Raw genomic sequence first — 13,603 nt, forward strand, 5'->3', positions numbered from 1 at the left:
CGTGACAACTCTCATTGTGTATCTGCTGAGAACACAGCAAGTGGCAATCTTTGCCTAAGGGGTGAGTGAGAGAGAAGGGGGGAGTGAAGCCAGTGAATGTGTCAGAGGCTGGCTGAGCAATAGCAGGGACAAAGGAAGAGATGCTGTTCTGAGCAGCATTAACATTTCCTGTGTGTCTCGGTGAATGGAGGACAGGCATGGGAGTCCATACAGAGTCATAATGAAAACTGGGGATAGAGATTATGCAGTGCGATAGAAAGCTTGCCACAATTGTACATTATCATAGAAATGAAAAAGATCCACTATCTCCTTTTTCAAACACTGCTGAATGCCCTTTAATTCAGGGCAGATTCCTGAAGCCACCTCCTCCTCCAATCACAGCCATGTCTGCTGCACAATTAGTTCTGACAGGCGGCCCCTTCCAGGAACGTGCCGCCAGCTGCAGAGGAATTGGGCCACCAGGAGGAAAAGGTAGGGTCAGGAAGGGACCGTGCATTCTTCAGGCCTCTTGTGACTGGCATCTGTTTGGTGTTTACAGAGTGGCTTCCTCCAGGGCTGTGGGTTAGAGCTCGTTGGGAGCTGAGCCTTTCACTTGCCTCATGGGAAGAGCAGCTTATCACCATCAGAGAGGAATGTGACTGTCAGGCAGGTTTGTCTGTGTCTCCTTCTGATGTTTTTTGGCAGATCCACTTGTAATTGAGAGTGCTCGACCTCTCGCTGAATTCCAGCCTGTTGCAAAAGGTATAAACCAGGCTGAAAAAAAAAGAGGAGACAGGTTTCCAGATTACCTTTGATGCTGTGTGGAATCAAAACTTTACTCTCATATGACTTATCTTAGGTGCAGGTTTTGGCCTCTGAAATGTACTTATGCAATCCCTTGTCCCAAAGGCAATAGTTGCACACTTTTTTGAGGGACATATCTGGATTTCTAGACCTTGCACGATCCTAGTGCTTGAGAGTGGCATTCTGATTAAACCTAGACATAAAGACAGGAAAGAGTGCAAATTTGGGATGGGGAAAATGCATCTAGAATTTGAAATGGGTTAAACTGAGGTATGCACTCCCTACAGCATGAATGCTCAGTGTGCTTCACCACACACTGCTCTGCATGGATGGCATGAACCAGTATGAAATCAGAACAATCTGTATGGTGGTTTCCCCCCCCCCCTCAATATTCATCAGGAAAGTTCCAAGTAAAAGTGCACTACCAGCAATGTTTCCTGTGTCCCATTCTTTGTTATTATGCCAAACCGAGAGTGTGAGAGGTCACTGTGTGTATGTGTGCACATGTTTTTATTGAGATGCTTGATGAGTTGTCAGTTGTCTGAATGACTATCCCATATTTGTGGGGTAAGGAAGGTCATTGTGGCCCCAGGATGCAGGAATGGGCAGCCCAATCCTGAGCTTCTTGGCACAAACCGGAGCAGTGGCACCAAAGTGGCTACCACTGTATCCAGCAGGTGCCAGGACACAGATCAACTTCGACTTGCACCAGCGATATCCCATCTCCTAAATTCCCCTGCAGGATGCAGTGTAGTCTGTGCTGGTGCTGCTGCATTGGCCTGGAGGAATTTAGGTGGGATTGGGTTGCCTGCTTTTTTTCACGTTTCCCTCACTGAAGAATTCCTCTTATATACTTTCAAGTTCAGTCATGTCTGGCTCCTGCCTCTTTTCATACCCAAATACCATTACCATTTAGTAGTTGGCCTGGCTGACAATACTAGACTGTCACCCTCTCTTTTCACATAGTCCTCTTACTGCCCATCATCCCTCACTCCTGCCTCTATTCTGGCACTCTCCTCACAAACATTAAGTGGAAATTAATAATTTCTCTCATAAATTCTTTCATACATTCTAATCAAAAGAAAATAACCTTGTTGCATTGCACTTACTCAGCAATGATAAACGATGAATAGGAATAATATCAATATATTTTTATTATAAGGACGAATTAAAAAGCACACAACTGTGAGCTAATGTTCACTTACACTGAACTCTCCCCCAGAAAATAATAATAATAATAATAATAATAAAATCACAGCAAATGTAACTGTAGGCAGGAGCTTCAGCACATCCATGCTCTGGTTCCACCATGGTTGAAGAAACTACAGGAAGTATATTTACAGCCACTAGATTGGAAAGATAGATGTTTCCCTGACTTTTGCCTGCTCCTGCCCAGCTGTTGTCAGTTCAACTAACAAAGGCGCCCATGTGCAGCAGTGAACGTGCCCACTTGAGAAGTCAGTGGGAATACTGTTGGCATGTGTCTTATATTACTAGTTGTCTGTCTGTCCTCTGCCCCTCCTGCTGCAAAAAGAAGGGGAAACAAAACTGAATTTGAAACCAAACAGACATTGATCCAAGCCTCATTAGTAATAAAACTTGGCTCTTGTGCTGATTTTCTGATTCCAAAACAAATGGTCTTTTGAAAAGAGTAAGAGCAGAAAAGAGTAAGCCTTTGCATCATTGCTTGGCACCTGTCAAGTCTGTGACAAGCAGAATGGTCACTGAAAAAGGCATCACGGCAACCCAATTTCTGTGACAAATACAGCCTGGTTACTCAGGGCTGGTCTGCATTGCCCCCCCCCCCAATGCAGTGCATTAACTTCAATTTGATGTGACTTTGCATCTTCACAGCAATGGCTACATATCGGTGCTGCCCCCAAGTTACTGGTTGACAACCTAGCATTCTGATGGACAGGATGGGAATAGTGTGTGTGTGTGTGTGTGTGTGTATGCCTGATGACACCATTAAAGTAATCTGTTTAGCAATCTGTTCTTGGACAGAAGCATTGTATTAATCCCAGAACATCCCATTATTGTGTGTTGGTGGACTCAAGTTTGAGATACATTTTTATTCGCACATGCATAGCAGTAGCACACAAGAAAACAAATTTATCCAGAGGGTATCAGATTAAGGCCCAAATCCTAACCAACTTTCCAACTCTGACATAGCTATACCAATGATGCATGTACTGTTTCCTGTAGTGGAAGGCAGTCACGGAGACCTCCTCAAGGTAAGGGGATGTTTTTTTCCCTTACCTCGGAGCTGCATTGCCTTTACCTCAGTGCTGGAAAGTTGGTTAGGATTGTTCCCTAACTTTCTTTGGGACCTTCCCCACAGCCTAATCTTAACTAAACCCCAACTGATGCAATCACACCAGTGTAGCACACTGCATCCTGTGATGGGGGGTGGGGTGGGATGGGGGTGGTGGCAATTGTGGAGATTGTTCATGGTAAGGGAACATTCAACCCCTTACCCTGAGGGAATCCTTCACTGCACAAATTGGTCTTGTCAGATCTGTGACAGCCATTTTGCTGGAAGGTAAGGGAGACAGAAGAGGCAAGGGAATGGGGATAAGAAACTGGTTGCCAGGATCCACCCCGTCCCTCCCAGACCCTCCCTCTTTCCTCTCTCTCCCTGCCCTGTTCCTCTCACCATCCAATCCCTTACCAGCTTATCTGTGTTCTAATGGGCAGCTGGCTGCCAACACTGCTGCCATCTGCAGTGGCATGCCATGTGTGCTGCAACAACAAGTTGGGATTGGGTCTCCAGTCATGGGGCAACAATTCCAGTAACAAAGTTGGCAGAGACATGCTGGATGAATGAATGAGAAGAAGGACTTTTTGATGGACAGTTTGGCATTGGAATGACTATCCTTGGATCATCTGTGAGCCGTCCCCCCAGCTAGTTAAGCCGTCCATCCAGGTATTTGCATACGTATCTAGGCATTATCCCAGTCTGGAAAAAAAATGTTTATAAACTGTGCTGATTTAATTAATTTAAATCACAATTCATTATGACATGTATCTTGCTTTTCATTTGCTAAATAACAAAGTGGCTTACAGAACTGTTCAGAGCAGCGCAAATAATAAAACAACTGAAAAGCATTAAACAATGAAAATCATTAAAACCACACCAATAAAACAAGGGCAGCAGCTGTGTGTAAAACTAAAATGAAAATCAGAGAGATAAAAGTCAGATACTTAGCAATGTAAAAAGACTTTTGAAGATTTTAATCATCCATCTAAAAAGGGTGAACAATGGAGCCACTGAGAAGGTCCAGTTTTACCACCCATCAACTGGATTTCCATTCATGGTAGGCCAGAGAGCATGGCTTCTCTTAGCGTCCAGGTAGGTTCATACAGGAGGAAACCAGTCCTCAAGGCAGGGGTGACCAACCTTGCAACTTGAGGGCTCCTGGACCTTTGACAGCTCTCATAGATAATGAGCTGCACCTGCTGAAATTCCTGCCTCTACACAATAGTTAAAGGTCCACAAGCCCTAAAGTTGAAAGGTTGGCCACCCCTGCCTTAAGGTAACTTGGTTGAACATAACTTAGGGCTTTAAAGGTTCACACCAGCATTTTAAACTGAGCCCAGAAGTCTCAGTTGGTTCCATTAGTAGCCTGGCTTCTTTAAAGGCTTCTTTAAAGGGTAATTTTCACCAGTTCCTCCTTGGGAGCAAAGAAGAATGATTGAAGAAGTTTGAATTATTTACCTCTCCCAGATTGGGCTATTGGGGGCAGGGCTTTATGGCAGCAGATGAGGCTTCTGCTGTTGTAAAAGAACTGCTGACAGATTGCAGAGTGCTCCATCAGCAGCCATTTTGGGAGCACTGCTGCAAGAAGCTGCAGTGCTCTGCATGTGCTACCAGGCCTTGCCTTGCCTACCAGAGAAGGTAAGGCAGTGGCAGAGGTGGGGGTGAGCGGGGAGAGGGCAAAACTGAGATGGGGAGGCTGCAGGAGGGGATGGCAGCAATGGCACATGCAGGATTCTATTTCCTTCTTTCTCAGCCTCCTTGCCCTTCTGGTCAGATTTGTGCCTACTACAGATCTAGTACAGTGGGACCCTTTGTGGAGCAGGAGTCTTCTGGTGTAGTAAGGGGAAATGATACTTCTTTCTCTTCCAAATTCTCCTGATCTCTCCCCCCCCCCCCTTGCTGAATACAGTGTGCCTCCTTTTGGCATGGCTGCACTAGCTGGGGGGTGGGTAGGATTTGGCTCTCAGTATATTCCAGGAACAACAAGAAGCTGACGGAACATACCAAGATCCAGGTCTACAGAGCTGGTCCAACAAGAAGCTGACAGAACATACCATGATCCAGGTCTACAGAGCTTGCGTCCTGAGTACACTTCTGTACTGCAGCGAGTCATGGATACCAAGATCCAGGTCTACAGAGCTGGTCCAACAAGAAGCTGACAGAACATACCAAGATCCAGGTCTACAGAGCTTGCGTCCTGAGTACACTTCTGTACTGCAGCGAGTCATGGACTCTTCGCTCACAACAGGAGAGGAAACTGAGCGCTTTCCACATGCGCTGCCTCCGACGCATCCTCGGCATCACCTGGCAGGACAAAGTTCCAAACAACACAGTCCTGGAACGTGCTGAAATCCCTAGCATGTATTCACTGCTGAAACAGAGACGCCTGCGTTGGCTTGGTCATGTTGTGAGAATGGATGATGGCCGGATCCCAAAGGATCTTCTCTATGGAGAACTCGTGCAAGGAAAGTGTCCTACAGGTAGACCACAGCTGCGATACAAGGACATCTGCAAGAGGGATCTGAAGGCCTTAGGGATGGACCTCAACAAGTGGGAAACCCTGGCCTCTGAGCGGCCCGCTTGGAGGCAGGCTGTGCAGCATGGCCTTTCCCAGTTTGAAGAGACACTTTGCCAACAGTCTGAGGCTAAGAGGCAAAGAAGGAAGGCCCATAGCCAGGGAGACAGACCAGGGACAGACTGCACTTGCTCCCGGTGTGGAAGGGATTGTCACTCCCGGATTGGCCTTTTCAGCCACACTAGACGCTGTGCCAGAACCACCTTTCAGAGCGCGATACCATAGTCTTTCGAGACTGAAGGTTGCCAATACAATATTCCAGGAAATTCTTTCTTCACAACTCTTCCTGTCCTAGAATGACTCTTCACCCCCACCCATGCAGACAGATATCACAAAGAAAGTGTAATCAAGCTTTTCAACAATGCCTAGTCTGCTAGTCTACTTTTCACAATGACTTTTGACTGCAAAACCTGTTCTGTGAAGGACTCTTTTGTGCCTGCCCTTCATGAGAGATCAGTTAGTTATGGAGGTGGCAAAAGAGCAGTTACTCTTGATTTAATCCTGTGTGATGCCCAGGATCTAGTTTGTGATGTAAGTGTTGAGCTGTGAAGGAGCAACGACCACAGTGCTCTCAAATCCAATGATTATGTGAGTGGGAAGTTGACCAGAAAGCCCAGCATGGTCACAATTAACTTAAAAAAAAAAATAAACCTTCTCAAAAATGAGAGGCTTAGCTGAAAAGGAGAATCAAGAGGGTCAGATCTCTTTAGGATGCCTGGAGATTACTTAAAACCACAATAATAGAAGCTCAGACCAAATGTATATCTCAGATTAATAAAGGTGCAAAAATGTCCCACAGCGTGATGGTGTGGTTAGTGAGAGTCAATGAAGTGATCAATTGCAAGAAGGCTTCCTTTTCCAAGTGGATATTCTGTAAATGAAGAAAATATCAAAGGCACAAATTCTGGCAGAACAAATGTGATTGTAAGAAAGACCTGGAGGATGGTTAGAAACATCAAGATAAACAACAACAGTCCTTTTACATCAGAAACAGAAAATCAGCCTGGGGCTGTTGGACGTTTAGAAGGCAGAGAAGAAAGAGGATGACTGAGAGTGATCAGGGACAGTGAGGAGAAGCCAGATGAATTATTTGCAGTGATCTTCACAGCAGCAGATATTGGACAGATATGCAACTGCTTGTTTCTGGCAGGGTGTTGGAAAAATTGAGTTAAATAGAAGTGGCAAGAGATGAAGTTCTTGATGTGGAGTTCAAGAAATGCTGTATTATGCACACCTCTTTGGAAGAAAGTCCTTCTCAGTTCAGCACTAAGGGGTTTCAGAGTCAACATTTGAGGATTGGGCTGCACCTCTCTGATGAGTGAGAGGGCCTTCTAGGAGAGGAATAAGGCAGAAAAGGGGGAAAGCAGGCCTGAGAAGCATCAGTGGCAGAGCCCAGATGTCCAGCTCCATTTAATGAAGTGCATCTATTTTTAATCTAATCTATATCTAAACTGTGATTGAGCCATTAAAAGGCTAATTGATGGGTGCTTTGGGCACTGGTTAAAGAGATCATGTGGAAGGCTCCATATGGCATGCTGCAGATATTGACTTTATGGATCAGCATATAAGAATCTTTGGAATGCACATGAAATGATGCTCGGGATGACCCGCAAGGCAATGCAGATGCTTTGGGTCTGGGACTCAAATGTTTCTGTGGCAGTACAAACACCTGCACTGGCAGCTCAAGGAGCCTCAACATGAACATTGACAGCATGTGAGCCTCAGAGGATGTGTGTAAAACAAGCCTGGCCTTCCTGCATCAGGAGCCCCGGACAGCAGCCTGAACCAGATGGAACCATTTGCGGCGGAAACCAACCTCCAGAGCTCCTGGGAAGGCATGTGTGAAATTGCTAATATTTCATAACCTTTGTTTTCTGCACAGTAAAAGGAGGAAGAGTTTCACAGCTTATTGTGCCTTCCAGTCTAAGTAAGTTTGCATGTGCAGAGATGGGAGGTGGGGAATTGAGTCTGCACTTGTACAACGAGAAATTGATGGGCTAATGGCCAGAACATGCATGTGAAGACTACAGAGAGTTTTTGTGAGTTCATCCATGTATGCACACTAATGCAAAGGTGGCAGAAGCATGAATAACAACCACTAAAAACTTGCTAGGAATCCTCATACAGATATATTTCATAGCTTTGATCAATGAAAGGTGCCTCTGAACTGAAAGCTTTTAACTGGCAACACAGAGTTAGCAAAATGTCTTGTGGCAAGATGTTCCATAACCTGTATGCCACCATCAAGAAGACTTTGTTTCTCATGCCCAGCAAGTACAGCTCAGATGGAGATGAGACACTTAACAGAGCCCCCTTTGAAGACCAAAGTGTTCAGGTTCATATGGGTAGAGGTCAGGGGTGGATCCAGTGTTTGTGTTTTTTTGGGGGGGGGCATGAGCACTCCCTTTACTCCAGAGCCCAGATGTGGAGCTACAGTCTGAACTTGGAGCCCAGATCTACCTACAGGGTAGACCTGGGCTCCCATTCCAACTCAACTCCATCAATCACCAATGCCCCTCCCAGTGGGCCTCCCCCTGGATCCCGACTTTGCTTCCCACTAGTGTGATGGTTTGGGTGGGCTATACACCCATGCCCTCCGGTTCAGCCCATAGTAGAGATGGTACTTCTATGCCCAATTTCCAAACTGTTTAGGGTTGCAATCCTATATACACTTTCCTGGGAGTAAGCCCCATTTAAAAAAAAAAATAGTAGACATGCACAGGATTGTGCTATAGGAAACTTTGAAAGGGATCTGGAAACAAAGTAGGCATTATTAATTTAAACCATGTGACAAAGACAGATGCCTATCCTGAATTTTGTGCCAACTGAAGTTTCTGGATACTTTTCAAAAGCAATTCCATGTAGAGTGCACTACTGTAGACTAACCTTAAGTAGCCAGAGGAGCAGAAGAAATGCTATACAAACCAGTTATACAAACTGGGTTTGTTCTATGATGAAGACTTGCAACCTGACTGAAACAGGCTTCATTCCTTGTGTCTCTGTAAGCTAGAAGCCCTCCTGGCAGTAGCCATCAATTCAAGTTTTGGATGCCTGGCAACAAGCCAGTGAGTACTCAGGTTCCATAAGCTCAGCAAACAGCCCAGCATCCAGTATACGCAATCCTATTGTCAGGCTAGATAGATAAAACACTGCACAATTCTTTCCAGGCTGGATTCCTTGGACTTGCTGTGTTGACATTGACAAGTCACCTTCTAAAATTAGCACACTCTGATAATGAGTCTATATCCTTCTGCTAACAATGTTAAATCTCCGGACATAGCTGAGCAATCTGGCTATCCTTCAGTCACCTAGCCAAGTATGTGGCCAGAGATTTTTCTCAAGTGGGGAATGCTAAAAGAGGCAAGGGCCAGGAAAAGAGTGTTTCCTTCTCCCTTTGGAGTAATACCCCTTTGGAGTAATTTGGAGTAATATTTCACGGCATGAGAAATATTGACCAAAGCAGCTAGGAGGTCTTCCATTCCACTGCAGAGGATGCTGCCCCAGGCCTCACTGGGCTCTGAAGCGCTTTTGACTCCCCAGGAAAAACAATGAAATTGGGCATGAGCTACATTGGATGCTGGAGCTCTGGAACCTGGTGATCTCTCTTCCTCGGACTTTCCTGGTTTTGTGACTTGACAATCCTCAACAAAGGCCTCACCCCACCCCACCCTGCTTTGCTCCCTTTCCCCCATTTTCACAGTTACACCTGCAAGACTTTGGACAGTCCAAATGTAAATGGCTTACCCCTAACTTTATGCTTGCTGGCACCCTGTCACCTAGGCCCAGCCCAGGTGGCCAGAAATTCCCCAGGAGCAGGGGTCTCCTCAGGGGTAGGAGCCTCCTCAGGAGTAAGACCTAAGCACTGTCAGGACTGGGGTCCCAGGCAAGACACCTCCCTGGGAGTAGGACCTAGTGCCTCCTGGGAGCAGCCAGCAGCCACGTGGGAAAAAGGGGTGCGGCTAGCCCAACCCGAGGCTGGACAGCCTAGAGAGAGGTCACTCCACTCCACTCCACTCGGGAGCAGGGTCAAAGGGAAGGCCAGAGGGGTAGCCACCCCCACCTTATTCAGAGGAACCAGGCCCCGAAGGGAACTTTGCATACCTCAGCCCTGGAGAGAAGGGCCAGGGGCTGGGAACTCCCCAATCCTAGGCCTGCCTGGGCCCGGGGGGGGGGATGGGACAGCAGGAGAGATGAGGTTGCAGAACCAAGGACCCGGTACCAACTACCTCCCTTGGAGGCCAGCAGATCGAGGGACAAGTCCTGAGGTACCGGGGTCCTCCTGAGGACAGCTAAGCTGACCCCGGACAACAGTACTACAGCCCTCGCCGACAGGCTGGCCGACATACCCCTGGCCGACAGGCATCAGCTGGAGAGCTCTGTCTGAAACCTCAAGGGGTTGGGGAGGAGCGGGGAACGAGCCTTTCGTACGCCGACACCATGAGTCTGTGTAAGGCAATGGGGCCTGTGACGTAACAGACCCCAAGAATGTTAAGCGATTGACGCAAGTAAACCGTCTGTGCAAAACAGCTGTGTCTGCCTCCCGTCCTTCTTTCCGCCGACGACCAACTCTCATTGACAGGGTAAGCCCCCCGCACTCGGTCGTACCCCAAGGGGTGGGGCCATCGCCCGCCATGGACATTACACCCCCCCAAAAGAATTTCAAAAGGTTTGCAGAAGCCATGTGCATTCCCATATATTAGGTTTTTTCCCCCTCTATATGTGTATTAGTTTTAGCCTGACTAATGCATTGCACCAATTTATCTCAAGAAAATGTCAAGCTAGAAGTCTTTAATTTTCTAAATTACCCTAGATCTTTTTAGTTTCCTTAAAAAAAAAAAAAGACACTGTGTTGGCTATCTGCCAATCTTCTGGGAAGGAAGGCTGCTTTTGATAATCTTACACATTTTAACAAAAAGATCAACAGTTTGACATTTGAGTTCTTTAAGAACTCTCCAGTGAATGCCAGCCAGGCCCAGTGACTCTTTACTTTCTAATTTGCCAGTTAGTTTTAATACTTCACCTTTTGTCACCTTTGCTTGACCCAGTTCTTCACTTTCACTATTGAAGAAAAAGAGTGTTTTAGGAGTGAATCTCTCTGTGACATCTTTTGCAGTAAAGACCAGGGCAAAGAACTTCCTGTGATCCTGTGTTGCTTTTTAAACACATTCTCCAACTACCCTCCTGCTCCTGATATATTCAGAATCCTTACTGAAAGACATTAAAAACCATTAGTTTTATATTCAACCTCACTCTGTCACTGCAGCAGTAAAAACCCTGTCCTAGTTAGCTGCTCAATAGTAGGGCTGATCATGAGGATCCTGTCCCAAGTCTCCATCTCAACCCTTTGTCACATCCCAATGTCTGCCCTTTGGCAAATTCTAGGCTGTAAGCTCTTCAGGGCTGGGATCTATCTTTTGAACTCCATGAGGTTCCAGGTACAGTGATGCTGTTGCTGCTGCTCATGCAACTAACAAAGACCCACTATTTGTGCTTTTACCTCCTTGGCCACATTTCCTGTCTACCTGACGAGGATCTGATCCAGTCTTCTGACAGCCTGATTTTTTAGGTTTTCCAATCAGCTACTGGTGCACAAATGTGCCATAGTTTTTTTCATATGAATGCATGATTCTGTCATCATGCGCTACATTAGGATAAGTCATCATGTGCTATATTAGGATAAGACTGTATGAACAGGGCTGGCCCCACATCTTCTCAGACAGCATGCCCTTGCACTGCCTCAATTCCCCCCCCCCCCATGCTGCCTCTATACTGGTCATTTTCAACCTTTTTGGCACATTGGCAAGGCACTAAAATGGTCAAGGCACACCATCGGATTTTGGACAATTGACAAGGCACACTGCACTGCCAATGGGGGGGGGGGCTCACATCTTCCAATGGCCCTATCAATAAATGACCCTCTCCCAAATTCTCATGGCACACCTGGGGATCATTCGCGACACACCAGTGTGCCATGGCACAGTGGTTGAAAATGGCTGCTCTATATACTCATACCCACATATTCATCTCTTTACTTATCAGACCATATTATTCTGGAAGGAAGATAAAGAAAGGGGGGGGGGAGAGAGAGAGAATGTGGCATATTTGAAGAACATACATTTCACACACAAATATGCAGACATGTACCTGTACCTAAGATTATATATCCTAGAATCCCCCCCCCCCCATAATTACAACAAGGACATTGTCTCTTGACAGAATGTTCCATATACACTTTGGATTTTTTTTAAAAAATAGTTGCATTATGTTGATGCTTTTTTGTCTCAAAATGTGAAACAGAAATCACAGGTGAGTCAACCTCTAAACCAGATTCAAGTCCAACAATACTTTTTGATTTATCATAATGGAAAAGACTGCAAGACAGGAGCAGGATTGGGCAGAAATTTAGACAGCACAATTGTTTTATAATGAGTATCATCACATTTGTATGCTCTATTAATCTGAATTATGAGCCTTATTTTTGTGTGTGTGTTTTTAATTTTTTTTTATTAAGTGAATTTAATGCTTGGAAATGACTGACAGGTCTGGAAGAAGAATCTTGTATACTATCTACAAAACAGGCAAGATTTTCTGAGATCCTAATTTAGCATCGCTGACATGCCTCAGCCACGATCAATTTAGAATATTGTATTGCATTTACTACAGCCAGTCGGTTCAAGCTGAGAACAGATTCTATTTTGTTTCCAAAATATTCTGTATATGAAGGATGAGATTCTAAATGCATGCAAATTGTATCTTCAGCCAAGTCACTTTTCAGTATGGAAATATGTGATTTAACTATATTTTCTTCTTCCTCATTGCATAGAACTTGCCCTCTCACTTACCTGTTTACTAAATCTCTTCAGAAAGCAATATACTTAAAAGCTCCACTCTTCCTATGAACATGATATACTTTATGATGATTCTTGCATTCCCAGAAACCTTTTGCAATAAAAAGCCTAGAAGCATTTCATGGAAGTCAGCAGATTCATCAGAACACAGTAGTTCCACCTATTGCATGATGGCAGGGGGGGTGCTGCCCCTGTAAGAATGTGTATGGAGTGGGAAGGAGGTGGGGTGGGCAGAATGGAGCAATTACAGGGGCAGGGGGGAAGGCGGACTGGGGCTGGGAAGGGGGCAGGTTTGAAGGCAACAACATCTACAGAATCCAAACTCCCTTCCTGGGCTCAATCTGCCTTCATGGGTTCATGTGGACTTGCGCCAGCAATATTGCTAACATACTTGATTACTTGATTACAATTATCTGGATACTTGATTACTTGATTAAAATATAGTGACACTTGAGCCCAGGAAGGGAGTTTGGATTGGGCTGCCTGTCCAAGTCGATCCACCAGGCTGGCAGGGGTTCACCCCTGGAGGCTGAAACTCCCTCATGGGATGCAGTGGGCACCAAGCTGCCTGTAGAGTAGTGGATTGGGGTCACCCTAAATGAGAGAGTTGCATATACTCAGCAGACTGTGAAGGCATGTAAAGAAATGTTAATTGTAAAGTAAAAGGCAGAGAATAACCCCCAAAGAGTGAGCAAGTTTATTGTCCTTAAAGAGGCATGGTATACTGAGGGAAGTGGAGGGTTGGTTGCACAAAAAATTTAAGAAAATAATTTGGCTTGCTAGAATCTCTAACAATATACGTATATTGTTTGGGTGGAGGGCATTAGGGTCGGGCTCTCTCCCCCAATCAGTGTAGGACACTATACACTATTAAGGGCTTTGGCCCCTTTGAAGCTGGAAGTGTCCTGGGAGGCTTTGTTTAGGATCAGAGGAAAGGTGCTTGCTCTGAACCTAATTAGTAACTCTCCCAAGGTATATTTTGGCTTCAAAGGGAGCAAAGTCTCTAACAGCTTTAAGTTTCATGGAATTGGGATGAAAATGGGGTCAAGGGGTGCATGCTGTGAGGTACCCAGTTCCTCATTCAAATTCTTCAGCTGTCTCATATGGCACAGGGATGGGAGGAGATTAAAAATGTTC

General features: G+C 45.6%; 1 long non-coding RNA gene across 1 annotated transcript in view; it reads left to right on the forward strand.

Moving 5' to 3' along the window:
* Positions 1-406: 406 nt before the first annotated feature.
* Positions 407-13,603, forward strand: part of LOC136655812 (uncharacterized) — a 54,867-nt gene continuing 41,670 nt past the window's right edge. Inside the window, exon 1 of the long non-coding RNA XR_010794675.1 lies at positions 407-471. This is a non-coding gene — a long non-coding RNA (uncharacterized lncRNA). The remainder of the gene's footprint in view (positions 472-13,603) is intronic.

The sequence above is a fragment of the Tiliqua scincoides genome, chromosome 1 (assembly GCF_035046505.1).
Source record: "Tiliqua scincoides isolate rTilSci1 chromosome 1, rTilSci1.hap2, whole genome shotgun sequence".
In the NCBI taxonomy this organism is placed as follows: Eukaryota; Metazoa; Chordata; class Lepidosauria; order Squamata; family Scincidae; genus Tiliqua; species Tiliqua scincoides.